Source organism: Podarcis erhardii, assembly GCF_964252035.2.
Source record: "Podarcis erhardii genome assembly, chromosome: 4".
Lineage (NCBI taxonomy): Eukaryota > Metazoa > Chordata > Lepidosauria > Squamata > Lacertidae > Podarcis > Podarcis erhardii.
Window position 1 is genome coordinate 19746115 of NC_138508.1, and position 27428 is coordinate 19773542.

General features: G+C 44.3%; 1 protein-coding gene and 1 long non-coding RNA gene across 4 annotated transcripts in view; one reads left to right on the plus strand and one right to left on the minus strand.

The window, feature by feature from the left end:
• Window positions 1-27428, plus strand: part of CNTN5 (contactin 5) — a 689184-nt gene that overhangs the window by 166193 nt on the left and 495563 nt on the right. The gene's annotated exons all lie outside the window — the stretch shown is intronic.
• On the minus strand, window positions 21229-26667 carry LOC309341413. The gene is made up of 2 exons (XR_014156315.1): window positions 25628-26667; window positions 21229-22247 (listed from the first exon to the last, which is right to left on the minus strand). It is a non-coding gene; the product is annotated as an uncharacterized lncRNA (long non-coding RNA).

Here is a 27428-nt window from a genome sequence, read left to right on the forward strand (position 1 = left end):
TAATGTCCTCCTAAAAGTTCATCAGTACTTGGGTGCTGTTTTCTCCTAATATGCACGTGTGTGCAGTTTTGCTTACCATGCACATTTTTACAAAGCAATTCCCCCTAATATAATGCATTTCTGTATATTATTTGTATTCATTTGCACAAACTACCCAAGTAAAGGCATTTTTTGGGGGGGGGGGTGTTTTACACATTACTTATCTGGAGAACTGAATTGTAAACCCCTGCAGCAGAAGGGCGTGGGGTTATTGGGTTGTTATTTGATTTTGTATTTTGTGGTTTTATATTGTGATTTTTTCTTGTGATCCACCCTGAGACCTGTGGGTAAAGGGCAGTATACAGATAATAATAATAATAATAATAATAATAATAATAATAATAATAATAATAATTTCAAAGTGTGGATTTTGAAGAATGGATGTGTTTTGGTTCTTGTATTGTTTCAGAGAATGCAATTTAGGTAGGTCCCCCTTTAAATGCAAATTACACCCTCCCAAAAAAAATTCCCTACTGGTATCAGCTGCCTTCTGGCTCCCCCATTCTCAGACCTGTCTCCACAGTAGCAGCTGTTTCAGCTGACTCATAGGGAAAGGCTGGAACCATCACCCATTTGCCCCCTGCCTGCTAGAACGGCCCCCAGTAGCTTCCACTCCACTTAATTACATCATAAAGAATGCCAGGGAAATGACCCTCATCCATTGGCTCAGCTAGATCCATTTGGCTCCACCCTTCCCAGAACTGCTCCAATAGCAGCTCTTCAGTCTGTCTGTCATGGATGGAAAGGCAAGAATGAGTCTCATTCACCAGGAGCCAATGAATCAGTTGGATTATCCTCCCTCTGAGGTGCCTCCTGATATAACTACTTCACCTCACCATTATAGAACATCATTATTTAACAGTATGAAATAACTTGTAGCCATGTTTCTTTATTTCCCACTTCCCTGCTGGAGGGCAGAGAGGGATGTGTGTGTAGGAAGACACTAGTCTTACTATAGGAAGTCAAAGGGTGGTATTCAGCTAAGTTTTACTCACAGTAGACTTATTGAAATTAATGGATCATGTTCATTAATTCAGAGGGTCTACTGTGAGTAAACCTTAGTTGGAATACCACCCCAAATCTACATTTGTCATTCCACCATTTCTGCCTCTCGTCAGTTGGCATGCGGTCCTCAGAAGATTGTTCACTCCTAACAGCTAACTTAGAATGAAATCTTTCCTAGCTCAGTCAGTAGAGCATGAGACCCTTAATCTCAGGGTTGTGGGTTCAAGCCCCACATTGGGGGAAAGATTCCTGCATAGAAGGGGGTTGGAAAAGATGACCCTCATGTTCATCTTCTATGATTTTCCAGCATCTGCTCAGCTTTATTGGTTGGTAGTGATGGGGTTGGGAGGGGAAAAATAATGGTGTTGGGATGTCATAATAAATTAACCTGTTTTTCAATACTGTGTTTCAATGTTCTAACCTGTCCTGGAATCTTAGAGTGATGGGTGAGTAATAATAATAATAATAATAATAATAATAATAATAATAATAATAATAATTGTCAATGTAAGAGTTGCTTCTGGTTATGTAGAAGGGGAATGGGATGCAAGGGACTGATTACATTGACTGGAGAATACACTGCACAAGAAAGATCAGTATTCTATTATATTTTTTACCAAGGAAGCTACAGCTGGTTCTCAATGAATTGTTGCTTCCGATTTATGTTTAGCAAGGGAGAATATGGATTTCCCCCCATTGTTATCATTGTTTTAGCCACTGGCAAAGAGACAACTGTATTGGAAGCTAATTTGGAAGCTTGGCTCTATTATTTGGCACTCTTAATTACTTGCCTCAGTGAGCAAGGCAGCCGGAGGACAAAAGAATGAGAGCCGACTATTGCATTGGGAGACTTGGGTGAGAGGAGCTGCAGGCAAAGGGATTGGAAGCATCGCAGGATGGGGAAAGGTCTTGGGCCGTCTGCTTCTTGCTCGGAGAGCTCTTCATTATCGTCACCAGCACGTCGCCGCTTTGATTTCATACAGCGGTTTTCTTTGGTGGATTATTTAGCAACCCCTCCCCGTCCTGCTCCAGATGGATACGTGGATATTACTGTGTGTGTTTGGAGAGGTGTGTGGAGGAAGGTCATGTTTTGTAACATTTGGACACCTTGGAAGACTGATTCCTGCATTGCAGGGGGCTGGACGTGATAATCCTTTGGGTCCCTTCCAACTTTGATTCTATGACCCACCCAGTTCGCTATCTCTTGGACCTTGGTGTGTGCCGATTGAGCATTGAAAGTTACATAGCTATGGGTGGCCCAAGGTAGCTCCATCCACCTTGGTGGCTAGGGTGAAATACTAGGATGCTTTCTGCAGGTTCTAGGAGCCCTCTTTGTTGTGAGATTTTGGGGTGATCTGTGAGGTTTTTTTGATCCCTGTGTGAAAGCCAAGGTGGATGGATGCAGTCCTGTGTGGAAGCAAGGAAGCTGAGAGGTATTTACGGAGGAAGTGAGTCCTCCAGAGAAGGAGCTGATATCTATATATATTTATTAGTAACTAGTATTAATGTTTTTATTGCTGTAACATGATATTTGGGTTTGCTATGCGTCACTTAAAGATATTATTATGTTGTTATTATATTATATATTGAGCAGTATATCTGTCTATTGTTGTTGTTGTTTTGTTAAAATGCACTAAGTGAGGATTTTTTTTAAAAAAATGTTTCAAGCTTCAGTTAAGGTGTTGTTGTTTTTAAGTATGTTACTCTGCTTTAATGAGAGAAAAAGAGAGAGAGAGAAAGAACGAACTCAATTGAGGCCTGCACAAGCAGTACTCTAGACAGCCTCACAGCACAAGGCTTATTGATGGGCACAAAGAAGTACAGTGTGTACTGCAAATTAAAGACCACCATGAAACCACAAAGGGGTTTTTTTGGGGGTTTTTTTGCTTTTTTAAATGGAAACAAGAGTAAACATCGTTCAGCCCCTCTTACTTATATTAAGGGGGGAAAGACCAAGAGGCAAACCCCTTCCACCACATAACTTTGTTTTACAGACTGAAGTGAGGAGAGGACAGAGCGACTCAAAACAGATCAGAATTTATTTATTTTTTTTTAAGTACAGATACAACCTGGATCTTGGGATCCATGCACACCTCTAGCAAGTACATGCTGTTGGACAGAGGCTAGCTGGTGCTACATTCTGGAATACTAACTCTGCCAGACTTCTTGTCATTCAGGGATTTGATGTACAATATTGTTTGTGCCTCCCCACCCCCTGTTGCACATGTTCAGCTTGTCCTCCTAATGTTTGCCATCCTTCCAGCTATCATCTCATTCTGTCAAGATCTGATTGCTTGTTCACATCCAGATAAGATCTTACCAATGCTGACTTGGAAAAATATTGCAGTATCCCCTTCTTTGCTTACAGTCAGTTACCTAGTTGCATCTTCCTTGTTTCCCTTATTACCCTTTCCATGGGAAGTAGAATAAATAACATAGTGGGGGGAATATGCAGAACAAGCAGGCATAAGAATAAGCAAAAGCATGTAAATGACCACATTTGAATAAATAGGGATAATTCATATAGTTAGACTGCATTTGCATGATGCATGCAAGTCACAAAATATCTGTTTTTGTGTGTGTGCACAACCATGCCCTTTGTGTTGTTGCTTTAACTCCTTGGCTGTAGATCAAACTAGTTGTGACATGGGAGTTGCGTGACTGGAACTCTGAACATCTTTGGAATGCCTCCATCGGGACCATGGTGTACGATACAGATGGGGAACCCATGCCTTTCAGATGTTGCTGGACTATTGATCACATCCACAGTTTACCTTTACAGCACTCTTATGTCACTTTAAAAGGCATGGCTTCCCCCAAAGAATTCTGGGAACTTTAGCTTGTCAAAGGTGCAGAGAGTTGTCAGGAGGCTCCTATTCCCCTCTCAGATCTACAGAGTTCCCTCTGAAGTGGAATTGATTGCTAAACCACTCTGAGAATCATAGCTTGGGTGTGTACAGTGGTACCTTAGGTTACAGACACTTCAGGTTACAGATGCTTCAGGTTACAGACTCCGCTAACCCAGAAATAGTACCTCGTGTTAAGAACTTTACTTCAGGAAGAGAACAGAAATTTTGCGGCGGTAGCGCAGTGGCAGTGGGAGGCCCCATTAGCTAAAGTGGTATCTCAGGTTAAGAGCGGTTTCAGGTTAAGAACGGACCTCCGGAACAAATTAAGTTCTTAACCTGAGGTGCCACTGTAATGGGGTCTCCTAACGACTCTTACCACCCTTAACAGACTACACTTACCAGGATGCTTTTGGGTGGAAGCCATGACTGTTCAAGTGGGTGTGTGGTGTGGAAGTGGCCTTATATTTCCCATCACCCCCAGTTTGAGGGGGGTTGTCACTGATGGGAAGGAGTCCAGCAACATCTTGCGAGCTTCATATTTCCCATCCCAGATGCATAGTAAAGGGCAATTTAATGTTTTCCTCTAGTACTATTTACCCACTGAAATTCCCTATCTCGCAGATGTTCACCTCACTCCCCCTCCACCGGCCTACTTGCTGCTCAGCCTATTTGCTTGTTCATTTTAGTTCATCATGTTGTTTAGTTGTTTAGTCGTTTCCGACTCTTCGTGACCCCATGGACCAGAGCACGCCAGGCACTCCTGTCTTCCACTACCTCCCGCAGTTTGGTCAAACTCATGCTGGTAGCTTCGAGAACACTGTCCAACCATCTCGTCCTCTGTCGTCCCCTTCTCCTTGTGCCCTCAATCCTTCCCAACATCAGGGTCTTTTCCAGGGAGTATTTTTTAGTTCATAGAATCAAAGAATCATAGAGTTGGGTGGATGACCCCCGAGAGTCATCTAGTCCGACCCCCTGCAATGCAGGAATCTCAGCTAAAGCATCCATGACAGATGGCCATCCAACCTCTGCTTGAAAACCTCCAAGAAGGAGAGTCCACAACCTTCTCATGTGACCATTCAATCTGGCATATGAATCCTTAGTTTTAAGATTAGGTTGTGTTTTAAAAACAAAACAAAAAACCACTTGCTGTCATAATAGAGTATTAAAACATATTTAAGTTCCACGAATAGTTAAGTTATGGCACACTCTCAACTTGGATGGCTTTAAAAGTGGATTGAACAGATTCATGGAGGACAAGGCTTTCAATGGCTATAAGCCATGATGGCTGCACTTTGCCTCCATGCTTGGAGACTGTAATGCTTCTGCATACCAATTGCTGGAAACCACAGGAAGGTGAGAGTGTTCTTATGCTTGGGTCCTACTTATGGGTTCCCCAAAGGCGACTGGGTGAGACCAGGATCAGGCTCTTCTTATGATCTTCATCAGGCTCTTCTTATGATCTTTCCAACACAATGTTCAAGATGGGTCACAATTAAAGTTATAATAAGAAATAAAAAAAGAAATTTTCCAGCTACTATTGCTTATTTTTTATTTATATTTATTATGATGATGATATTAAAAATCTCTTTAATTTTGATCCACTGTGAACATTTTATATTTACAGGCAGGCAGTAAATATGTTTTGATGAAACAAAGCAATGAATAAAAAAAAAATGCATCTTAAGGAGAGTTTCAAGGCCTGAAGCTCTAACACCAATGTCTTGCTAGGCTCTGGTCTGGTGCCTGATTCTATGTCTGTGGCATTCAGTCATGTTTCTATGTATATAGAATATTTTTAAAGCCGCCAATGCACTCTGTTGTGTGCATCCAACTATCCACTTGTGGCAGAATATTGAAAGATCCACCCTAAGGCTGTGGGTTCTTCCCCTATCCACAAAAACATTCTCTTTGAAATTGCACAGCACCAGTGTTTTAATTTAGGACTCCATCCTAACCCTGTTATTCATCCACCAGCTAAAGAGTTTGCCCCTTTGCACACCCCTTCTCTTATTTTGCCACACACAATCTCCAGGATGAAATTTAATTATGCTTCCTCTTTGCTTCAGTAGGAGCAGCCTTGTCAGTTTAATTGATTTTTGGTCAAAGTAATATTGATCTGATAAAAGCAAATCCATTCCTCTCGCAACAATTAAAACATTTAAATAGGCTCCTTCTCTTCTTTCGCAAACGGACATGAAAAACCGCTGGTGGCTGCCCCTTATGGCTGACGTTGATCATTAGCAAATGAATTAGTGTCCATTTGTATTGGTGCCTGTCTTCTTTCAATATCTTGATATTTTCCGGCATTAAAGCAATGGTGTCCAGTTATGAAGGAGCAGGAATACCACAGAGGCCCATTTGATGTCTTAGTCCAAAGAGCCAGTCCAGTAAGTTTCTTTTAAAGCCTTTTTCTTTTGTGAGCAGCTTGGTATTCACACAGGAGATAATTGTAGTCAAGAAGACTGAGCAGCTACTTTGCTGGGAAACCATACAAAACATAATTGCAATACGTTTTGACTCAAGAAAATGGCAATCGATGTTAGGCAAGTAGGACTGCACTAGCTGCTGCTCCCTCCTAGCTGCTCAAATTTGTAAGTTTGTAAGTATTAAACTGTGCTGGACAAAAATGCTCTGCTCTAGTAGCCTTAAAGCTGCCGCATGTTGCAGATCTAAGTTTCTTTCCATTCAACACTTGGTTGTTTATGGTCTTGCATGTATGACATAACAGTTTCAATTTCTGGTGTCTCTGACTTAGATATCATTGGGAGACGGCCTCTATCTCATCAGACCATGTCACTCACCCTTTCCAGGACTGTCTCCAGTAGCTCCTATTGCACTTAGATGTCTCCTAGGGAAAGTAAAGAATGCAAGGCTCCCCATGTTGGTCTAGCTGGGACTAACAGCCATATGGTTCTTTCATTCCTACAACTGGTTCCACAGTAGCTGTCATTCCATCTGGCTCTTTGGCATGAAAAGCCTGGGGCCAACAGTCATTTGCTACCTGGGGAAATGGCCTGTCCACTGTCCACTGCCTGTCCTTGTTTAACAGGACAAAATAATTTGTACCTGAGTTTGCTTATCCCCCCCCCCCAACAATTAGTTGTCATTTGTATTTTGTAAAATGCATTTTTGGTTGTAAGCCAAGGGTAGGGAACCTGAGGGACAATAGGATCTGTGGTCCAACAACACCTGAAAGGTGATATGCCCTCCATACCAAGTCTAGGCATAAGAAGGTAACTCTATAGGACTGTCTTACATTTTGTGAAGAGGGGAAGGCATGAGTGGAAGAGGACCACTTCAGTTCAGTTCAGAAGAGGATCAGTTCAGGCTATTGTTAATAAGCTGGATGCAGGCCAACCAACTGAAGTTGAATCCATACAAGACACAAGTGCTGTGGGTGAATGGTTTCTGTGTTTGGGGGTTGACATGATCATTGTCCTTCATGGAGTTGCACCCCCTTGAAGGAGCTGGTGCATAGCTTGGAGCTGCTCCTGTCTCTCCAGGCCCAGGTGAGAATGCCCATGTTCAGCTGGTGGCCATTTCTGGATAGGGATAGCCTGACCAATGATGACTGATGCTCTGGTCACCTCCAAGCAGGACTACTGTAATGGGTTCTATATGAGGCTGCCCTTTAAAGATGGTCCAGAATTGCAAGTGGTGCAGAGTGCTGTGGAAAGAATTCTGGTAGGGGCAGTGACTGAGAGCATATGGATCCTATCATAAAAAAGCTAAACTGTTTTTCATCCCCCCCCCCCCCGCCGCCGCCCCCAGACAAGATGCCAGGGGCTTACCTTGATGTTTAAAGCTCTACACAGCTTGGGACCAAAATATTTGCAAGACGACCACCTTCTTCCATGTCAGACAGCCAATACTGTAAGACAGGAGTCCCAACTTGAATAAAATATTGTGGGGGACCAGGTAAGGCCTGCCCCACATAATTCATTGCATGACACAGTGCGCGCACACAAGATTTGAATGGGAATGCCCATCAAGTTGGGGGGGCTTGGCCCCATCAAATATTTTATTGTGGGGGCCGAAGCCCCCACAGCCCCTAGGAGTTGACTCTTATGCTGTAAGATTGGGCCCTCCCAGTGATCCCGCTTGAGTGTGAATTATGTGGCGTGGGGCCCTGGAAATGTCTTTTTCAATGATGAACCCATGTATTGTGGAGCTACCTTCCTGAGTTATGTCTGGACCCATCCGGTTTTAGGTGACTGGTTAATGCACATCTTTTGGAGGCAGGTATTTGGAGGAGAAGAGGCCCTGTTCCTGTAGCTGTAATTGTTCTGTGATTTGTGAGGGGTTTGTTTCCCTGTTTTAAACTGTCCTGTGGCTTGGACAAAAAGAGAAACAACCCTTGAGTCTTTCCCAGTGGACTCCCACTCAAAGAGAACACTTCTTATCAAGACTGTTGAAACTAGGGATTGACAAGTTACCAATGAAACACACACACACACACAAACACATAAAAGACTCTGTTGACATGGCTGAGTGGATGGTTGTACATGTATACACAGATGTGCATTCCTTGAACACCATTTGAAGCATGCCAAAGGGGAAACAGTGTTGACATAACAAGCATGTGTGTTGATAATGTACCAGATGGGAGAAATATATTATCCTCATTATTCTACTGATTTGCATCTTCACTTTCCAGCTTCCATAAGCCCTATGCAGAAAAGCCAATGATTAGGGATGATAGGAGTCATACACCAATAATAAATGATGGTTCAAGGTTTCCCGATTCGTGTTGTAATCTATAATCAGTACTTTAAACTACAAACTGCCTTGCATGCTTTGGCACAAAGGCTGTGTATATGGGATCAATAAATAAATTAAAGAGGATTGAAGTCTGAGTCTCTAGATCAGGGGTGGGAAACCTTCTTGATGTTGCTGGTTTTAGCTTTCATCGCTAGATCAGGGGACCATCGTGGCTGGGGCTGATAGGAGTTGGAGTCCAACAACATCTGGAAGACCACAAGGTTCATGGTCGCTGCTTAAGATAATAGGTTGTTTCAACTCTATCTGAAAGCCAAATCTGAAGGCAAGATAAACATAACTTTTAATTCCAAGACATGAATGTTAAACAAGAGGCTGACTGTAAATTAATTTTCACATTGTCTGGGTTTCAAATGTTTCTTTCTTGGCTGGTATGCAAATCCTCATAATGGTATAGAAACAAATGCCAGCACAACTGATGGTTATTGGATAATGCCCTAATTACAGATTTTATGTACATTTTTAGTGTTCTTGGATGCTTACACAATACACCAGTTTCAGCGAAAGAGAGCAGACTAGCTCTATTCACGGCTCAGTTTCTATGCCCATATATGTGAGAGTAAAACCCTCTGGAGTTTACTTTAGAGAGGATACATAGGGAATTCTACTCCAAGATACCCAGAGGGTTCTTGCACTCTTGTCCTGCCTGTGGACTTGCCATAGGGGTCTGGTTGGCCATGGTGGAAACAAAATTTTGGACTAGATAGACCTTTTGTCTGATCCAGCAGAGTTCTTATTATTTTTTTTAGTATTTGCCTTGCATAAGAATCTGTCCCAGTCAGCATAGCCAATGATCAGGGATGCTGGGAGTTGAAGGGCAGGGAATGAGTGAATACTTTCATCACTGTTTGCAGACCTGGTAAATATATATACATATCATCAAAATGATGGGTACTTTTTGCAAACAGGAGAAGCATTTATAAAAAGCGCTCCCTGCTACACCTACACACAGCTTTGAATAATAGAATCATGGAATTGGAAGGGACCCTGAAGATCATCGACTCCAACCCCCTACAATTCAGATTTATGCGGCTGTCCCTTACAGGGATCAAACCTGCAACCTTGGTGTTATAAGCACCATGTTCAAACCAACTCGCCTAGCCATGTTTAATGAAAGCAAATCTTTCCATGTACATTAAGGACCTGAGCCATAGAACCCACGTTTCCATAACATTGCAGTCTAGGGGTGTGTTCACATTGCCATTTACTGCAGTGCTCCCAACCACTGGTTCTTTAAGCCAGGTTTGCATGACATTCTCCCCAATCATTCTGTATCCTGTTGCTTTTAGAGAAGCATGCGTTTTCCCTCAAACCAGCTTCTGTGCAATTTGAGAAATGGACGGTGTCATTCCACTGTGGTGGCTTTCATGAATGTGTAGATGATGGCACATGCACAGGCGATAGCTTCACTGACTTCAAATTCTGCGCAGGAAAATAATAATAATTGGGCAAATACATCTCTGCCCCTGCTCTATTGTGGATAGTGGTGGGAGAATGTGACTTGGAAACACAGTGTGGGACGGAATGTTGCTGCAAATTTAAGCCACTAATGTGAGCATAGTGTTAATTGCAGAGGTAATCTAAGATTAGATGAACTAGATGGCACACAGATGTACCCAGCTGTTTCCTGGAATACAAACATCACCAGCAAGTTTCAAAACTTTTGTAAGCCTCATTAAAGATTTGTCTTAACCTCTTAGTCCTCAGCTGCAACTGAAATCGAAACAAAACCTATGTAGCCTCATTTGTTCATATCAGACCCAGTGAACTTAACGAACCTGATTAAGTTGAGTCATTTGTTTCAATGGGTCTACCTTGAGCAAAATGCAGTTGAATAAAACCATTTGCAGCACAATCTGTTCAGCTCTAAATCCAATTGAGCTCAATGGGATTTAATCCCAGGGAAGAAGGCACAGGATATCAGCCTTAATCTGTATGCCTCTAGAGGCAGAGCTCTATTTTTTTCTTTAACATTATATGCATGTTGATCATGCTACGTAAATAATGGAGGTTACTAATCAAGAGGATCAAAACAAATCATGCTGAATGTTCAGGTATATCTACAGTAGATGTGCTTACCGGTAATTGATTGTGATCTGTATGTTTTACTGTTAAGGGAAAAAACAACAACTCTGACAGTGTAAAAGCACAACATAGCTTTTTTTGTTGTCCTTTTTTTCCTCTTCATATTCCCACCAAGTAGTGCTCCCATGGGAGTTAACTTCATCTGCATTCAGAGATGGCAGAGAAATTAGACTCGGTTCACATTTAAAGGCAAACTTACCCATTTGCACTTTCTGAAACAATATGCAAGCCAAAAACCAGCCATCTTTTGAAATTTGTGCTTCTATGAATTTTCAGTGCAGTTCTCCAAGCCATGTAATGTGTACAGATATTCATTTCTATAGCATCTATTCTATTCATTCTGTGGTGAAGTGTGCCTATAAATGCACACATTAGTGAAAGTAACATAGAAAAAAATGCATCCTATTGGAGAATATCACTGCAAAAGAGCAAAATTACAAATCAAAATATGTATGTTATGTGAAATTCAGGCTAGAATGTTGTTGAATTTTCATGAGGACTTTTAAAAAAGTATAATCATTGTAAACTGCTATGGGATTGTGCAGAATGGAATGCATCATTGGGAGAAGGATAAAATGAAATTCATTGATTTGCCCATCCCTTTGTGTCTGTAATGCAATGTGGTGGGAGTATTCCCTTTCTGTTTTCATCCCTGGGAGCATCTGTCAACCCAAGCTGCATGTGGTAAGCCTTGATACTGCTCTCTGGAATTTTATTCACTTTGCACAGCATGCAAAATGTTACTGAGCAAGGCGGTACCACCTCAATTTGGGTTAGCATCAGAATGAAGAGAAAGGACAAAGGGTTACAGGGTGATCTTTCCCTCCTCGCCACGTCCAAGTTGTATGGGCTTCCTGTCAGGGAAAAATAAACTGGCTTATTCATTAAGCTGACTTTTCTTTTTTAGAAAAACAACAACAAAAAACACAGGACTTGCTGATGCCTTGTGTAAAATTTGGAAGACCTTCTGCTTAGACCATTTGGGCTACGTGGAGGGTATTTTTATTCCAGCTATCGTCATACGAACTCTCTTCCATCTGTTCTTCCTTCCATCACAGAGGGTAGTTTGTTTTGTTTTTGAGCTAGCAACATTAAATATACTCCATCTATCTCCTTGGCAGTAGGAAGGATGTTGCTTTAACAAAGCACAGCGTGGGAAGCCATGCTTTGATAGACAACGTATAGCTCCAAAAGGCATACATTTCCTTTACAGTGTGGGCTTTGCTTGTCACCTTTGCTAGGGCTGAATAGGAATTTTGGGGGAAGTTCCTGATTGGCTTTTAGGTGTGCCTCCCCCCCCCCCAACTTCACACTATGGGGTGATTTTCTTTGGCCTTTGAGGTGGGGTTTGCGTATCTTTAGTTCAATATGCATTCAGCCCAGACAGGTGAGAGAATTTGAGAACTAGTTTGTTGACAACCTCAGTTGGTTAGAGTGTGGTGCTGATAACGCCAAGGTTGCAGGTTCAATCCCCTTTGGGGACAGCTAAATCTTCATTCCTGTATTGCAGGGGGTTGGACTAGATGAGCCCCAGGGCAGAGGCGAAGCAACCTGCTCCGGTATCTGGAGCGGCGCTCATCCCAGGGGGCATGGCATGTATGCCAGGGCGAGTGGCGCACATCCCATGAGGTGTGATGCACTGCCTATGGAGGGGGTAGCATGCATCCTGGGGGCTTGATGCATGTCCTGGAGGCATGGCACATGTCCTGGGGGTGTGCGGCCAGCGGCACATGCCCCAGGGGTGCCACCAATCGGGGATTGGCATTTTGTCACACACCCTTTGGAATGGTACCTGCCGCCCCTCAGAACGCTTCTACCCCAGGATCCCTTCCAACTCTACAAAAACATCTTGGAGGTCCTGGGCCACAGGGAGGTTAGGCTGGCTTCAACCAAAGCCAGGGCTTTTTCGGCTATGGCTCCAATCTGGTGGAACGCTCTGTCACAAGAGACTAGGGCCTTGCGGGACTTGACATCTTTCCGCAAGGCCTGCAAGACAGAGCTGTTCCACCAGGCCTTGGGCCAAGGCACAGTCTGACCCCCTCCTTTGGTAATCCTCACAGAACTCTAGCCCAATGGTTGCCATTAATTTGATTCTGAATTGATTTTAGAATGAATTGATTCTAGAATGCTGTGTTACTTTTATTGTTGTTAGCCGCTCTGAGCCTGGCTTCGGCTGGGGAGGGTGGGATATAAATAAAAAAAATATATTATTATTTTATTAATTCTGTGATTTCTGAACTACCTGGTAGGGGACTCTTGAGATATCTCCCATTGCCTTTGGCTTGAAACGACGCTTTTTGGGAATGTCCTTGAAACTCGGCAGGCACACTTTTGTGAATGCTGGACTGCATTCTAATCGTTTGCTATGTGGGCACAGGTTGTGGCTGTAAATATGCCCAGGAGAGCAGAGGGATCAGAGCCATTTTTATCAGGTAACTCACCTACTTGAACTCCCCCACCATAGTTTTCAATACAGTGGTACCTCGTGTTACATACACTTCAGGTTACAGACTCTGCTAACCCAGAAATAGTACCTTGGGTTAAGAGCTTTGCTTCAGGATGAGAACAGAAATTGTCTCCAGCAGCAGCAGGAGGCCCCATTAGCTAAAGTGGTGCTTCAGGTTAAGAACAGTTTCAGGTTAAGAACAGACCTCCGGAATGAATTAAGTACTTAACCCAAGGTACCACTGTACTGACTCTACCAACTAGGACTAAAATGACAAGATCTGAAAAAGTGGTGCTTCAGGTTCAGAACAGTTTCAGGTTAGGTACGGACCTCCGGAACGAATTAAGTGGAGCATAATAGTCCTGACATTGTTCCCATCAAAGCCAACAGGTCCTAAGGTTAGAATCATGTTGTAAAATCGGAAGGGGCCCTCTGCAATGCAGGAAGCAACGAAAGCAATGGTTCGCAACTAGGGGTCCGGGGACACCTGGAGGTCCGCAGAATGCGCCCAGGGGGACTGTGGCCCCATCCCTTGCCTCCTCCCCATCTAGATTTTTCTCATTTTGCATGGTAATCTCAAATTTTATTGTCTGCTTTAGCGCTGTGTGCTTTTTTAAATATACTGGATAAAAATCGGTTTTGAAAACACACAGCAATAATGATTTTGACTTAGCAATGTGCATCAATATATCGCCTAGGTTTGTATGTCAAAGGCATTAGTTCCTTTATTTCAAGGGGAGATATTATTTAGAAATAATATTTATATTTAGAAATAATATAAAGGTCAGGATAAGAATTGCTGAGATATTTCAATATCAAATGTACACAAACTTTTATTCAAATTGAACTGTATGAGGAAAATACACAGGTTAATAAGAGGAATGTAAATTGCCAATGGTACACATGTCATAGTGAAACATTCCATTAATTCTTACCTGACCTTTATAGAATCAGAGAATTGTAGAGCTGGAATGGACCCTGGGGATCATCCAGTCCATATTCTCTCATTTGTGATCAGTAACATTTCCTCCTCTTTTGTACTGATCACAACTCCCAGTACAGTTGAACAGAATCTGTTTGACTTCCAAAACGTTCAAAAATCAAGGCGCAGCTTCCGATTAGCTGCAGGAAGATTCTGCAGCCAGTTGGAAGCTGTGTAAGCCGCGTTTGGCGTTCAGGTTCCAAAGAACGTTTGCAAACCAGAACACTCACTTCCAGGTTTGTGGCGTTCAAGAGCCAAAACGTTCGACTCATAAGGCATTCAAAATCCAAGGTACGACTGTAATGGTTTGCAACCAGTGCTGGATTTACATATAAGCCAAACAAGCTTAGGGCCCAAATTTTTTTAAAAGGAAAATAAAAGACCTGGATGTACACTTCCAAAATATAAGATACAGTGGTGCCCCGCAAGACGAATGCCTCGCAAGACGAAAAACCCGCTAGACGAAAGGGTTTTCCGTTTTTCGAGGCGCTTCGCAAGACGAATTTCCCTATGGGCTTGCTTTGCAAGACGAAAACGTCTTGCGAGTTTTTTCCCTTGCCCCCCCCTTTTTCTAAGCCGCTAAGCCGCTAATAGGGATGCTTCGCAAGACGAAAAAACTGCTAGACAAAGAGACTCGCGGAACGGATTATTTTCGTCTTGCGAGGCACCACTGTAAAAAACAAATAAAAAAACCTACATACAGCAACAGTGTTTTGTGTTATGTAGGCTCCTATGCTGTAAGTAATGGGCCCCGCCTGCTAGCCTGCTCCCTAAAATATCACATATAAAGGGCCCCATTACCTTCAGTAGCTTAGGGCCTCATGAAACCTAAATCCTGCTCTGTTTGCAACAGCAAGGTAGCATCCTTGCTTGCTCTTCCATTCATCGCAAGCCTCCACTCCAGATTATTTTAATGAAATGACATGAATGTGAAGAATAAAGAGAAGGAAAGTCAGCCAAATACTGGATAGCCTCTTCAGAGGGAATTCAAAACTCAGACCCGTCTTTTAATCTCAGCCAGCACAGCCTCCGTGAACTGTCCTTCCCCTTGGTGATCGTGACACACTTCATTGCCTAAGCTACAGGCTGGTTACCTCCTACCCTTCTGCACACTGCAACATTATGATGCTGACATGAATGTGGCAAGACGGTTTTTTAAAAAGAAACTTGCAAAATGGATGCTGGGATGCTGCAGAAACACACAGACCAAGGATGCCTCCGAACTAGATCTTGAATTTGACTCACTCTTTGTTGCTGTAGGTGAAACAGTCCATGTGGATTCATTTTCTTTGTGTTTCTCAATGAGAACAGACGAGGGGAGAGGAGGCAGCCGCTGTCTCTAGCAGTGCTAGGATGCCACCTCTCAGTCATTAGCAAAGTATTCTTGATAGCTTTTGTGAAGTCCCTCAAACCTGGGGTCAAACGTGGCAGCAGGAGAGGCCTGTGGCTCTGTGGTAGGACATCTGCAGCCAGACATTTCACATGTTGTCTAGTTTGTCCATCAGAGATAATGAGAGCTTACTACTGCTATGTCTACGAGCTGTCACGGTCCAGTCTACGGATGATCGAAGTCCCAGCTGAAGACGCCAGGACCAGGGGCAAGATGGTGGGGTGGGAGCAGGAACAAGAGTCCAGAAGCCAGGGATCCGAGGGTCAGGAAGCAAGGAAGCACGAAGTCAAGGGTCCGAGGGTCGAGAAGCAAGGAAGCACGAAGTCAAGGGTCCGAGGGTCGAGAAGCAAGGAGTCAAGAAGCCTAGGTCGGAGGATCAGGAAGCAAGAAGCCAAATGCAGCAAGGCAGGAAACGTGTTGCTGTGGCAAAGAGCCAAAGGGAAATGTTGACCTTATATCCCTTCCCGGCTCTAGCCACCAGGTGCAGTGAGTTACCAAGCAGCCTCACCCGTGCGGCTGTGCCTTGCCTCTCCAGAACAAATTTAGGAAGGCCCCAGTCCTGTGAAGCCCTACTGGTCACAGGGCCCGGTTCCTGCACGCACTCCTGACACGAGCCACAATGGCTATGTTCTATTGCCCTCTGTCAGAGGCAGTATGTCCCTGAATGCCAGCTGCTGAAAATCACAAGTGGGCATGTAGGCATGTAGTTGACGTCTGTGAGAACAGGATGATGGACTAGATGAGCCACTGGCCTGATCCAACAGGGCTCCTCTTATCACTGAATCATAAAAGCATAGAATTGTTTAGTTGGAAGAGACCACGAGGGTCATCTGGACATCTAGATCTGTCGCCCAACGCAGAACTCAAACCCACAACCCTGATTCTCATGCTCTACCAACTGAACTATGTTCTTATGTTCCTCCATGCACAGCCAACATAACAATGGGAATTTTGCTAGTTGAGTATTTTAAAAATGGGGAGTTTAATTGTTAAAGAGGGCATGAAATATAAATTCACTATCCTGGCATTCTTTTCATCTGAGTAATGACCTTTCCTCGCTGTCCTCAAGAGCCAGCAATATGAGAAGGATTAAGGATTGCTGGGTGTGTGTTTTTTTACCCCTTTCTTTTTTACAATTTGCTTTTTAATATATATCCAATGAGGATTTTGTGTTTTGGGCCATCTGTGTGGTCATCTGGACAGCATGAATCAGTTTAGGTAATCAAAGGGCAAATTAAGTTTATTGTGAATTAGCTTTATTCCTGGATGAGGTACTATATGGCACTCTTCAAATTATTCATCTGGCAGTTTGGATTTCATTGGATTCATTGTGAGATAACTTGGCTCTCAAGACTGAATGACTGAAGAGCAGGATTGTAACCTTCTCCCATTGCGTTCAACATGCAACCCAAATATTGATAATATACATACAAGTTTAATGTTTTTAAAGTGTATAGTTAATTCAACACAAATCATGTGGGTGCTTATATTATTGACCTTGGTCATTAGGAAATTAATATTCTCAACAGGCATGGGTATTATCATTTTTATTATTAACATAAAAATGAGATCACATTTTTTAATTATTTCTCATGTGAATGTTTTTAGCCGGTCCGCCCTTGCTGTGTGGCCTGAAAAAGATTTTTCACAGGGGCCTGTACTTGCTATTGGAAGCCCTGGGTATGGGTTAAGCCACTGAGAATCAAGCATGTTATTATTATTGTTGTTGTTGTTAGTTATTGAATTTATATACCACCCTATATGCACGAGTCTCGGGGTGGTTCCTTTCACCACAACTCCACCTTGGGATGTGTGGCTTTCTAGAGTCTTACATCCTATACATTCATACAGTGCTTTTTCCCCCTGGGGGTACGCAGGGGTACGCATACCCCTGAAAATTTTGTGAATCTAAGTTTGGCCTCATTGAGGGGCAGTATTTCTATATGAGGAGGACTCCCCTGCTCAATGCCTGAGGGCCCCGGTCCTGTCACTCAGCACCTGGCCTAGGGTGGGGCCTGATGGGCTCTATAAAGGACTGCTGCTGCTGCCGCTGCCGCTGTTTTGTTTTGGTTTTTTGTTTAAATTGCTGTTATTTTTGACCTATGCCATTTTAAACTGTGATATTAATGTTGTATTCTTAGTTTTAGATTTTGATTTATGTGGAAATTGCTTCCCATTTGGTTGTGTATTTTTTTGATGTGATTTATTTATTGTTTGTGACTTGTGTAAATCTTGTTATGCTGCAAGCCACCTTGAGCATTGATTTTTTAACTGTGGAAAGGTGGCATACAAATAAAAAACGATGATGATGAGTAGGAAAACGAGAGTACCCCTAAACATATTTTTTTTTTTTTTTAGAAAAAAAGTGCTGCATTCATATAAAGCCAGTTCCCAGTTTTCTGTCACAGTCCAGATTTTATGATTGACCTCTAAATAATGGGTTATCAGGGAGTGACTTTGCATCTTGACAGTTGCAAAAAAAGTTTGTGGGGGGGGGCATAGCAACCCCCCCAAAAGGCCTTTCTTAGAGAGGAGAGATCCGTCAGGAGAACAAGGCTGGCATTGATGGAACAGGCTCAAATGTTTATTATTCAAGGTTGTAAAGAGATAAGCAGACTCAGGAATGCACATTGCCGTGGTTTGGTGAGGCTGGTGAGGCCACTGCAGGAAGGAAGGAAGGAAGGGGGGGGGCAAGCCCATGTAAGGACAGAGGAAGTTGCTATAACTTTTGATTTCCCAGAAATCAGGTGGTTTTACAAGAAATCAGGTGGTATTCTACAAATGAATAAAAAGGGGGCGCACCCTGACTGGGTGTGCAGATTGCAAACTTATTGCTCTGTACCTTTGTCCTGCATATGCAAATAAATCCTGTTAAATCCTGCAAGGTTGGTTGCCATTTTGTGTGAATCTGTGCTCCGGGGACCCAATAGCAGATATGGAAATTGTCCAACATGTGTACTTGTGTGCATGCAAAGAAAAGCAAAGCAGGGCTGGGGAAGCTAGCTATTTATGGCCTGGCTCTGCCTTGTCCTGTCCTCCTTTAGTCATGCATTGTTCAGAATCTATCCACTTGGTCCCTTGGTACAGTGTTATTTATTATTCTTATTTACAAGTTGGCGTTGTAAGGTTCTTCCATAAGATAAGTTCTCTGGGTGTCTCATAAAATCAGTTTAAAACATCATAATACAACTGGAGTGTGTATGCGATGAATCTTCACACCAAACCGGCATGAAGCCAAATGCAAAAAAGAGCAATGGAACACAATGCAAATCGCAAGAGCATAAAACAACCAGCAAATGCAGGCGCTAAAACTACAGTGGTACCTCGGGTTACAGACGCTTCAGGTTACAGACTCCGCTAACCCAGAAATAGTACCTCGAGTTAAGAACTTTGCTTCAGGATGAGAACAGAAATCTTGCTCCGGCGGCAAGGCAGCAGCAGGAGGCCCCATTAGCTAAAGTGGTGCTTCAGGTTAAGAACAGTTTCAGGTTAAGAACAGACCTCCGGAATGAATTAAGTACTTAACCCGAGGTACCACTGTACTGACTCTACCAACTAGGACTAAAATGACAAGATCTGAAAAAGCTAGGGAGAAAATAAGGGCAACAACCTGGGTGCCAGGCAAGATTGGTAAGCATATTGAGAAGAATTCCCATTGGGTGTAGGATTCTGAGATTTCCTTATCGCCGTCAGATGGTCAATGAACATATAAGAACATAAGATGCCTTACTGCATCAAACCATTGGTCCATCTTGCTCAGTATTGTCTGCATAGTCCAATATTAGCTCTCCAAGACAAAAAAATTCCTTCCAGTAGCACCTTAAAGACCAACTAAGTCAGTTCTTGGTATGAGCTTTCGTGTGCATGCACACTTCTTCAGATACCTGAAGAAGTGTGCATGCACACTTATCTGAAGAAGTGTGCATGCACACGAAAGCTCATACCAAGAACTGACTTAGTTGGTCTTTAAGGTGCTACTGGAAGGAATTTTTTTGTTTTGACTATGGCAGACCAACACGGCTACCTATCTGTAACTAGCTCTCCAAGGTTTAAGATGGAAATATTGACCAGCCCTGCTTGGAGATGATGGGCATTGAACCTGGGATCTTTTGCATGCAATGCAGAACCCTACCACTCTACCGCTAGTTGGCGTTTTTCGTTTTTGTTTTTTCCTATAAGCATTTCTGCAGCCCCCTGCAGCATCCCTACCTGCCTATGCTTCCTGATGTGAAAAAGCCCCATAGGAGAAGTTTCCCTTGGGCTTCAGTTGGAATGCAGTCACCTGGGAAGGCTGCAAAGTGACACAATTTGAGGACATGCTTTGTAGAATATAAGAAAAGATGCTCATATACACCCCTTTGGCACCCTTGAAAGTAGGGTAAGCACAACAAAACTCCTTGATAGTTTCCTTTTTCTTACTAATTGACAGAGATGGGTGGTGGTGGAGGAGGAAAGTGGAGATACTTTTGGCACAGTTCAGTTCTCCAAGATATAGAAGGAGCTCTCTTCCTCCTTAAAAGAACCTTAAAAGAACCAGTTGTACACACAATGACTTGCGCATAGTGATCGGAAAGCATGTGTCAAAAATGATAAAGCATTTTGAAAGCAAGGTAGCAAAGAACCTCAGCGTTAGTAAAGGATGATAAAATAGGAACCCCTTCAAAGAGAAAGAGACACATGCTTTAATAGAAACGAGGCTTTTTACAACATCTAAATAAAGTCTGGTAACCGCTTTACACTTTATAACACCACATGAATGGAAATCCAGATGAGATGCTGAGCTTGCATTCTTACACCCACTTACCATGGAGAAAGTCGCATTGAAACAGAGGGGGCTTACTTCTGAGTAGGCATGTCTGGGTTTGCACTGCTAGAGGAGTGTCTTTTATTTCTGGGCTGAATGAGGGGGGAAATGGCTCTTGAATAAATGAAATACTTCAGAAATATAATACAGTGGTTTAAGAACAGCTTGGTTTAAGAACAACGTGGATTAAAAACGCTGCAAAACTGGAAGTAGGTGTTTTGGTTTGTGAACTTTGCCTTGGAAGCAGATTAAGTTAGTAAACCATGGGTAGGCAAACTAAGGCCTGGAGGCTGGATCTGGCCCAATCACCTTCTAAATCCAGCCTGCAGACGGTCCAGGAATCAGAGTGCTTTTACATGAGTAGAATGTGTCCTTTTATTTAAAATGCACCTCTGGGTTATTTATTTGTGGGGCATAGGAATTCATTCATTTTTATTTTTTTTCAAAATGTAGTCCAGCCCCCCCGCAAGGTCTGAAGGACAGTGGACCGGCCCCCTGCTGAAAAAGTTTGCTGACCCCTGTTAAGTAAACCAAGGTACCACTGTATTAACAACTTATTTCATTACTTTTATTTATAAGCAGTAGCCTGCAGTAAAGGACCAGGGATGACAAGCTCACTGGGTGACCTTCAGCCAGCCACTGCCTCTCAGCCTAATCTACCTCACAGGGTTGTTGTGAGGTTCCCCACCAGTGGCCTGGGAGATGTAAAGTTCTTAAGCCAAAAACTGCTGTCAGTTAATGTTCCTCCTAGAAATTTTAGACATAACTGGCATTTTCACTTCGCTTGCCTGCATTGCGTGTGTAGGTCCCCAGGCCACCCCTCAAATAACTTCACACATAACACGTAAATTTAGTTTTGGTTTTTGGGCACTATTTTGGCCACAACTTTATTAAAATACAAAATCAGTGAGTGGTTGTTTAGACATTGGTTATGACTATCTGTCCCCCCGCCTGGGACAGAACTGACATCCCGAGGTCCGATCGGTAGCCAGTAGAAGAGAAAGTCAAACTGGGGGTCATTTGAGCTAAGCGTCGGACCCACGCCACTCACCCCAGCAGCTCCCCGAAAGCTTGCCTGCCCGGTCCTATAACAAGGATTCCCATAACAGGGGTTGGGCGGCCCTGGTCCCATAACAGGGATTGGGCGAAATCATGGCAAGCCCCAGGATTCCTTTAACGAAATTCCCTTCAGCGCAATAGGAGGGGCAGGCACCGCCTGAACCCCTCCACCACCAGCATATTATAACCAATGCCTAACCGCCACCCGAGCTTTAACGCTCGCCGCCAACCACTCACAAACCCAACCAGGAACCTAATTTTTTAGCCACAGCATCCAACCAAATCATTCCCCAAATCAGAAAGGTGCACTCCATCCGCCCGGTAAAGGGCTGCCGCCTTGAAATAAATGCTGGGGTGGGGAATAACCAGCCCACCCAGCTCCAAAACCTTCTTGCACACTGCAGAGTTAATGCATATCCTGGCCTTCTCAGCGGCCTCCGGGCAGGAAACACTGCGCCAGGTTTGCCTCTGCAACAGGTGAGACCAAATATTCTCACTGAAGGTAATGAGGCTGCCAATGCCTCCAAATCCCTTTTTGGATTGAGGTGCGTAAAGCAAGGCAATCAATAGTTGCCACATCATTTTCCCCCAGCTGCACCACTATGGCCATAGGGTGGGGAGGTCCGAGAGCAGCCGGCGACCAATCAGCGGCATAAACTCTCCCCATGACATTCCGCGTCTGGAAAACCATGACACTTGCATGTGCTGTGGGAGGCCGAGACACGCTCCCCTTGCAGACTGCCTCGCTCTGCTGCCAGCCCAATGAACGATGCTGTGTCCCACTATCCAGATGCGGACCAGCGTGGGATCTACAAGGGTTGAAACAAACAAGCATTAGTACCAAACTCAGCATTTGTTTCGCACATAACCCTTGAAAGCATTAGATTTCCATGTCCCAAATCCTTGATCCTGGCAGCTGAGAAGCCCCAATGGGCCACCATAGTCGCTGCACCTATGTGAAAGGAATGAGGGGCGAAACCAGAGGCCGAGATCCCACAAGCAGAGATGGCCTTACGCATGACTTTTGTGAAGTAGTGTTGCGCCAAAGGGTGACCATTTTCAAGCATGAGTAGCGGGCTGTCCCCAGGAGGTCTCAAGGCCAAGTACTTCCTTACATCCTTGACCGGGCATGGGCCCACCTCCCCAGTCGCTGGGAGGCGGACAACCTCCCCCCGACCCAGCTGGTCAGTTTTGGAGTTGCGCACTACAAGTCTCAACTCCAAAAGGGGAATGCATATATCCTGAAGGAGCAACCCATGAGAACCAGCAACTTCTAGGATCGAGCCAGCCCCCCAGGGGAACAAAAAGCCAAATATTTCTGTATCCAATAACAGGGCAAGGGCCCACCTTACTGGAAGCCTGATGATGGCAACCCTGCTCACTAGGTATGACTTAGAGCTCCAGACACTTATGACAAGCTCCAAAGCAGATAAGGAAAAATCCTGAGGCAATAAGCCTCCAAACTCTCCGCCCCGTGCTGGCTCCAACACAATTTCCCCAACCCTCAGTACACCAAATTACAATGGAATACTGAAAGAAGTCTCGTCTAGATCTAGAGCCAGGAGACAAGTCTTAACTTGTTGCAGATACGGCATAGGTCAAGATTGACCGGCTTCCTGCCTGCAGTCCTGTGAAGGCTGGAGCCTTTTCCAACCTTCCGAGACCCTGCGCACGGCACACTCTTAGAAGGGTCTCTGAAAAATTAAAGCTTTACTCTAGCAGGCATTGCAGCGGACTGAATTCTGATAGATTTAACAGTGCATCCGATCTGCAGCAGGTAGGCCAATTACTGCAGGTCCTGCTCAGAGAATGGAGGCAAGTTCCTCTGAATGGCTGAGGACTGCCAGCTAAACGCTAAGGAATCAGTCCAGGCCTTCTCATAAGACCTGAAAGCAGAAGGGGGAAATGTTAGCTACTACTCCTCTTAATTATAAATTGTTGCCAAAGCGCCACGGGAGCTCCAGAAAATCCGGCTATAGCTGGGCATCCGGAGCCCAGGATCTGAAGCTCTCCAACTGAAAACGGGATAGAGTGACAGCGAAAACATTAGATGATCCCGTAATAAAGCGAGCAGAAACGCAATATTACACCTTAAGCAGTGCAGCTGGAAAGCACATAAAAGGGGGCGGAGACTCTGCCAAAGCATGAGGACCATTTTGCCAGGACCCTCACACTGCCTGGTTATCGGACCAAGGCATACCCAACGGTCCCTGTACTCCTCAGTCCAGATGTGCGCTGACACTACAATGGGGAGAACTCAAGAAAAGTTAGGTCACATGAGATAGCTTTGCCCTGCCAGGCTCAAGGCCACTGTACAGGATGATGAAGGGACCCCGGACCATGAGACCACCTGGCCAAGCAGGAATGGAAGGGGCAGCCTGGAACAACCACCCTGCATGCCAATTTTTTTAAACTGACTTAGCAATGATAGAATCTGACAAAGCAACATTTGCTATCAGAGGAAGTATTACAAGAATAACGTCCTTCACGGCAAACAGCTTTTCCACAGGCAAGCAGAGGTATGGGCAACAATATCCAGCTAGCCCCTAAATACGTTAAAGGGGGCAGTAGGAGCCACTGTCCTATCCACTGCCAACGGAACACCCAGCTACTCAGGGAATAAAAAGGGCGTCCAGTAAGCCCAAGCAGGGGCTGGTGTCACACGAACCAGCCAGTGAGATAATCCAAATAATGGTACCCCCAGTTAAACGAGTCATGACTCGCGATGTTCAATCCAGAAAGACGCTAAAGGACTCGAGTGCTGCACAGCCTATAGCGCAACACATTGGCATCGCCTTTTCAATGTAAGGACCATCCAATTAAAGCCCAACTAGTTATAATCTTGAGGGTGAACCGGCAGCAGCCTAACAGCCAATTCAATATCGCATAATGCCAACCAGGCCCACTTCCAATTTGTTGGTAAGCTCAACTGCCTGATCCAAAGATGCATATTTCATGGAACAAATTCCAGAGAGTCATTCACTGAGGTGCCTTTGGGATGCGATAAATATGGATTATATGGGGCTTTCTTAGGGACGATCCCCAAAGGGGATAAATGAAAATCAGGAATAGGAGAAGAATCAAGGGGATCCCACCAAATGTCCCAATGAAAGCTGCTTCCTAACCTTCTTACTTGCTACCACAGGTAGCTCTCTGACTGGCTTTTGAGTTGCTGTATTCTGAGCCACTGGTTGAAAAGCCAGAGGAATCCCAAACCTTGGGAAAACCCTTCCCACAAGCACAAAACCACTGACCCATCTAGATAACCTTTTAGCCAGGCTTTCAAGGAGGCTATTTTTATGGAAATAGGGGCGAGAGGTATTGAGGTATTGCTTGCCAGCCCCCGCTTGGGCAAGATGCCCTGCCTTGTGTTGCCACCATGATGTGTAAATTTGCAGGGCCAACACTGGCCAAAAACCCTAAAGAAGTCCCAACAAAGCTGCCACCGGGCCAGCTTCCTGCAAACCAGCTTCAGGTTCTATTGCTCAGGGAATTTCCATTTAAAATGTGGAGCTGCGCAAGTGGTCCACATGTCCCTGTTCCTGCGATCCTAGCGAGCTGAGGGGGTGGTGGCAGCCCTGCATATAACATTCCCATCATCGTGAATTACCACTTATAGAATAATGGGGTTAGAAGGGACTCCGAGGATCATCTAGTCCACTCTCCCACAATATAACAACAACAACAACAACAACAACAACAACAACAACAGTAATCATCATCATCATCATCATCATCATCATCTATTTGTACCCGCCCATCTGGCTGGGCTTCCCCAGCCACTCTGGGCAGCTTCCAACAAAATTAAAATACAGTAATGCATCAAACATTAAAAGCTTCCCTAAACAGGGCTGCCTTAGATGTCTTCTAAAAGTCTGGTAGTAGACATCTGGTGGGAGGGTGTACCCCAGGGCGGATGCCACTTCCAAGAAGGCCCTCCACCTGATTCCCTGTAACTTGGCTTCTCACAGTGAAGGAACCACCAGTAGAGTGATGAGGGAGAGTGATGAGGGAGCATAAAGCTGTCCCATACAGGGACCAATCCTGCAACCTAGGCATTACTGGCACCATACACTGACCAGCTGAGCTATCCAGGATGATCCCTAAAGACCCAGAACAGCATCAACCTGACCCCTGGAGAGGTCCAAGGTGATGTCTGAATCATCATCAGAGCCCAGGGATGATTTACCTGCAAGGAGGTGTAAGCATCATCCCTGCTCTGCTTTTTCCTGCCTCTGAAGACTCTTCCTTCTGGAAGAAGGCACCTGGGGCATCAGCAAGTCATCCTCTGCAGGAGAGGCAAGCTCTGGAGGCATCTGCAAAGGCCCTGTCATAGTCTGCAAAAAGAAAAACCTAAACATGTGAGGAACAGGTGAAACCAATGCTTTGTGCACCACATGGGGACACTATTCAGGCCAGAAACGCTGCCAGAGGCCATCAAATTCTAGGGCCAAGCGGGCCAAGCCCTAGGATCACCTGCTAGGCCAGCATAAATGTTTCCAATGAGATAACAAACTCGAGGCAGCCCACTGCCTGTCCAGGTACCCCTGTTAGCCCTTTAGAGGGAAGCACCTCCTCAAGAAACCCAAAGTTCTTTTTGGGAGCAATATCACAAATGGGCCAAACTACCCAGCAACAAAATAGTCCAAAAGGAGCAGCTTGTTTTGCTTTGTTATAATAATGGCTAAGTGGGGGATATGAACCCTGTCTCCCAGGTCCTAGTCCTGTACTCTAGCCACTAAGCCACAATGGCTCGCCTCTAAAATGGCAGTTGCCATTATCAGGGCAAAACAAACTTGAAGAAAATAAACTTGTTCAGAAACAGCATAGTTAAAGAGCATACAAAGAGTGCTCATAGGAGGCACAGAGAGCCTCTGGCTCCACTCTGTCTGCCTAAGATATACATTAGCAACAAGTGAGCCTGCAAACAAACAGATATATTCTTAATAGAGAGAATGAGTCACATGTCACAGAGACTTAACAATTTACTGTACTGCTAACTGTAGCAGGCTTAGGCTTGAAAAATATGTGCAGGCCAAGCAGGCCGTGAAGGCCTCCCTGCTTCAGCTCTCTGCCTTTTATAGTCTCATTGCAATATTAAAGGAACTCAATATAGAGTGCCCGCCCAAGGCTAGATTAAAACTCGGCCAACAGCACTGCATGCACCCAAAATAAAGCCAACCTTTGGGAATACTATAAACGAAAGTGATACCAGCCGAGCTGGGAACAGCCCTGACTAGCCCCACAATTAAACAGGCAAAAAATGGGGAAAACTTTTTTGCAAAAGAAAGCTCCTAATGGGGGCTCTCTCCCTATAGGGAAAGGCAAGCCAGGGCAATACAGGGAGAATCTTCCCACAGGCAGGGTAAGGGGTGGGGTGAGAAATCAAACAAGAAAAAAGGGAAATTAGATTAATTAAGGGACTAGAGAGGATTCAAAAGAAGGGGGGGAAATAAAGAAATGTAACCAGACATGAGAAGATTGCTCCTGATCCGATGCATTCTGCAAAGAGAAAGAGAAACCAGAGTGCACCAATATTTAAAGACTATGGTCCCTCCCACCCAATTTGCAACATACAATTTGCCCCAGCAACCCGGTTACCCAATCATGATGCCAGGCAACAATTATTAACCTGCCTGGCAACAAGAGGCCTGGCCTGGTGGCCCACACCGCAACACGTGCTCTCATTTATTGGAGAACACACTTTATAAGAAAGAAGCATAGAAAGGACCACGAGGTTCATCTAGTCCAAACCTCTGCAATGCAGGAATCTTTTTGCCCAATGTGGGGCTCGAACCCACCCTGAGATTAAGAGTCTCATGCTGTACCGACAGAGCAATCGAACTGCTTTGAATTCAAAAATAGTTTGGGGAGTCTTTCGATTTGATGGAAGGAGTTGAAATTAAACACAAGCCTCAGATGCACAAACAAACACACACACACACACACACACCCTGCGCAATCATGGAAATAAACCACTCTGGCAAGAG